A 4813-nucleotide genomic window follows, 5' to 3' on the forward strand; every position below is an offset into this window, starting at 1 on the left:
AAGTGTCCAAGGGTAAATTTGAACCCAGCTCTCTCTCAGCTCCTGCTGACCATGAATCAGTCTATCAGCAAATTTTGACCAAGTACCTACTATATGCCAGGTATCATCCGAGGTCCTGAGGACATCAGGATCAAAAGGAATCCATCTGGGGTAACTAGGTGGCTCACTAGATAGAGAGCCAGATCTGGAGTCAGGAGGTCCTGGGTTCTAGACATCAGACATGCCCTAGCCGTGTGACCCTAGGCAAGTCACTTAACCCCAATTGCCTAACCTTTACCGTTCTTCTGTCTTCAAATTCATCCCAAGACAGAAATTAATGGTAGAGAGAGAAAGAGAGAGAGAAAGAGAGAGAGAGAGAGAGAGAGAGAGAGAGAGAGAGAGAGAATCCATCCCTTCTGTCAAAGAGCTTCGCTCCTGTCCCAGAGACAAGGCATCCATATTGAAGAGAACATGAGGCCAAAGTGAGGTCACCGAGACCAGAGAGAGAAGGAACTTGTCCAAAGTCTCATAAATGGCAGGGTCGAGAGTGTTCAGAGGTTGGCAACAAGCAGAGCTATCTGGGTATGAGCCCAGAAGGCTCTCCAGCTTTCCCTTCCACTGATACAGCCCCTTCTGCTTGGCTATTCTGAAATGGACCTGAACCCCACCCCAGAGACAGACAGATGGATGGACAGACAGACACACACACTCACACAGAGCAGTATCCAAGCCATGATGGTGGTGGTGGTGGTGGGAGCCACACAGTCCTGAAACAGGACCTCGAGAGGCTCCTGGATGAGCAGCTGGAATGTGCCCAGGCATGGGTGGAGGAGGGATGGGGCACAAGTAAACATTCCTTTGACCCAGCTCCCTCTCTTCTCTTCCTGCCCACTCTCCCCACCTCCACCCCAAAGAAGGTGTGTTCCAGAGCCCAGCAGGCCTTTACTGCCATACTAACCTCTCCTCTGGTGAAGGCCTCCTCTGATGACTCACCATGGCTTGTGGGTGACCCTGGGATCTCATTGGCACTGCCAGCAGAACGCAAGCTGTGGCAAGTCCTACCAAACTGGAAAGGCTTCCAGACTGAGGCTGGTGATGGCCTGTGGGTCCGATGGAGGAGGCCCAGCTTTGCTAACCAACCTCACTTGCCAAGCTCAAGGCTCTGGGGGGATGATTAGGGTCGAGGGTGGTAGAATTGGGAGTCAGGGGAGACTATAACAACACTGAAAAGCCATCTGTCAGGGCTTAGGGGGTGAATTCTACACTAGCAAAGTGGGGACGGGGGGCTGACCAACAACCGAAAAGCCACAGATCAACCTGTCTGGTCAATCAGCAAAGCAGCTGGTAGAAATGTGGCTAGCGTGCTGAGCCTGGTGGCCATATATTGTTGTTCAGTCATTTTTCAATCCTTCTGGCTCTTGGTGACCCCATTTAGATTTTCTTATCAAAAATCCTGGAGTTTGCCATTTCCTTCAGCTCATTTTCCAGATGAGGAAACCAAGGCAAACAAAGTTAAATAACTTGCCCAGGGTCATACAGTATCTGAGTTTGAATTTAAACTCGGGTCTTCTTGACTCCAGGCCTGGTACCCTATCCACTGCACCATGTAGCTGCCCAGGTCAAGAATCTGAGTCAAAATCTGGCGTTCCACACTTCCTATCTGTGTGACTATGGGTAAATCACTAAAACTCTCAGCCTCAGTTTCCTCAACTATAAAATGGGGATCATAATAGCACCTCCTTCTCGGGGATGCTATAAGAATTTATAGACGAGAGATATTATTAAAAAAAATAATCCTTAGCACAGTGCTGGATATAAAATAGGCACAATATAGAATGTTTATCCTCTTCTTTCCCCTCCTTCCTGGCCTAATCGCAGCACTAGGCTGTAGAGATATAAAAAGCCACGCAGAACATGCAGCCATTGAGGAACTTCCATTCTACGGCCCACTGTGTAGAACAGAGGCTTCCTTAGCCGTCTCCTTTACTCAGTAAACTGTTCACAGAATCAAAAGGTGCTTTGTTGTGGCTGTTTTTACTTTAAAGGGTCTTTAGGGAGAGACCACTTAGTCCAACCTCCCATGTCTTTATTTTACAGGTAAGGAAACTGAGGCCTACAGCGTTTAACTCTCTTGCTCTGGGTCACACTGGTAGCATCCACCAGAAACAAGATTTGAACCCAGGTCCTGGGACTCCCTGGTTCCAGGGTCCATTCTACTGCCCTGTTGGTTCCTCGGTGCCAGAGAAAAGAGTTTTCCACACTTGCCACTCCTTTCCTGAAAACTGGAAAGTCGGGGCCACAGTCCAGGTAGAAAGTATGTGCCTTGGCCACTGTCCAGATCCAGTTGTGTGTAGCAACAGCCTGAAGACCATGGAGTAATAGGCTCTAATCCCCAGCACTCACTGCTCTGTATCCTTGGGCACTGTTTAACGTCCTGTGCCTCAGCTCTCCTCACTAGCAAATAAAAAGAATAGGAGAAGGGCGTGATGGCTGTCTGCACTCCAAGTCAGGTGAATATTTCCAGTCCCAGCCCTTTTCAGTTGGGGCTGGCCTAGTGAGTGATGAGAGTGGTGAGCTTGGCACATATGAGAATTAAATTATAGCTGTTGAATTTGTAGGTGAAAGGAGCTATGGGAAATTCTCCAGAAGCAACCAAATGGGAGTAGATGTTTTAGTAGCTAACAAGGGTCTTGGGATGACAAGGCTGAAAGCTGGATGGGATCTCCCCCAAATACTCCACCCCCACCCAAACACATACAAAAGCTCATTGACCAGCTCCATACCTTTACAAAAGCTGTGCCCTGAGTGAGCTAGAGCCAGAGATTGTTGAATGAGCCTTTATACCTCAAAAATCAGCCAGATACAAATCGGGGGTTTAACTTACTGTTTTCCTCATTGTCTAGACTCAAGAAAGTGAAAGAGGAAATGGGAATAATGCAGATTTAACTTAAAAGTATTCTCCACTCCCAGAGCTGGTAGTTAAACATTTGTCAGTATACCTTTGGCTATGTCCCTTGCCTGAATGTTTTTCCTTCTCTTTTCCCTTTGGAACCTCTCCTGCCATCTAAGATCCAGTTCAAGAGGCAGCTCCTGTGTGAGTCCTTTTCTGATGCCCCTATCCTCTTGGCCACAAACACCCACATGACTTTGTATGTACTTATCTGTAGCTCGTTAAGCATTGATTAGGTGAGTACTGTGGACCAGGTTCTAGGAATCCAAAGAAAGCTTTCTGGGAGCTCACAGTCTCCTGGAGGAGATAAAAATAAGCCATGTACAAATGGCACATGGGAAAAAAATTGGAAGCATTCAACAGAGGGAAGGCACTAGCATTAAGAGGGATCAGATGGGGGCAGCTAGGTGGCTCAGCAGATAGAGCACCAGACCTAAATCCCCCCAGGATAATACAAGCTCTTGGAGGGCAGAGGCTCTTTTTTGTCTTTGAGCTCCTAGATATTGGATTGGCACTGTGTATTTAGACAGTGCTTGAAGTCAATCCATTTTTACAGAGGAAAATACTGAGAGGTCTGGAGACGAAGAACTTGTCTAAGAATAAAACCCGTAGGAAGAGATGGACTGAGACTATGGACATGTCACTTAGCCTCTCTAAGATTCAGTTTCCTCACCTGTGAAATGAGGAGGTTGGAAAAAAAAGTAAAAGGACAAATGCTGGAGGGACTGTGGGAAAACAGGCATAGCCTAGTGTGCCTCCCATTCATGAAGTTGCGAATTGGACCATGGATGGCAATTTGAAACAGTCTCCAAAGTTACTAAGCTAGGCATCCCTGGCTATACCTCTATTTGATACCACAAGAAGATCTTCTACATGTGACTCTTTTCTCTACGTAGTTGAGAAATGAGGCCCTTATTAGAAAAATTCATAAAAATTTAAAGAGGAAAAGCATCCTATTTTACATGAATATTTCTAGAAGCTTTTTTTTTTGTAGTACCCAGAGGAGGTACTTGTTGATTGGTCGCATGAATGTATCTTGAATAAATCTCATAACAAATCATGTAAATCATCTAATCATCGGATCAGCAAACATTTATTAAGTTCCTACTATGTGCCAGACATTGTGCTATGGGATGAGATAGCAACAAAAAAGATAGGACAGGGGGCAGCTGGGAAGCTCAGTGGATTGAGAGCCAGGCCTAGAGACAGGGAGGTCCTAGGTTCAAATCCGGCCTCAGACACTTCCCAGCTGTGTGACCCTGGGCAAGTCACTTGACCCCCATTGCCTACTCTTGCCACTCTTCCACCTATGAGTCAATACACAGAAGTTAAGGGTTTAAAAAAAAAAAAAAAGATAGGACAGTCCCTGCCTTCAAGGAATTTACATTCTTTGGGGAAAGATGAAATGTATATAGACATATATGTAAGTACTCCCTAAGTATGCACACCAAAGATACTTTGGGGGAGTGCATTGGTACCCAGATGGTATTGCTTTGAAGGAAACCTGGGATCACAAAGGCAAAGAAGAAAAGAGAGGACATTCCAGGGGGAGCAAAGCCAGGAGGTAGACCATCAGGAGAGGTTTTAAAGCCCTCCCAAAGACTTGTTCTGAGCTTTAAATGAGCTAGTTTGCCCAATCTGGGTCCCCTAAATAGAAATCAAATGAGCGGCCTTGTGGTGGGAACTAGGAATAGAATATATTTTGACCAAACTGGTCCTGGTTAGTACAGACCATTGGTGTAGTTACGAGAATATGGGATTAGGAGTCAGAGGTCCTGGGACATAGGACACTCAATTCTACAGCCTTGCTCCCTCTTGCCTTTGTGACTTTGGACAAACATCTGTCTGCTGTCCTTTCTGTGTGCAATAAGGGGTTTAGATTAG

Source organism: Gracilinanus agilis, chromosome 6, assembly GCF_016433145.1.
Source record: "Gracilinanus agilis isolate LMUSP501 chromosome 6, AgileGrace, whole genome shotgun sequence".
Taxonomy (NCBI): domain Eukaryota; kingdom Metazoa; phylum Chordata; class Mammalia; order Didelphimorphia; family Didelphidae; genus Gracilinanus; species Gracilinanus agilis.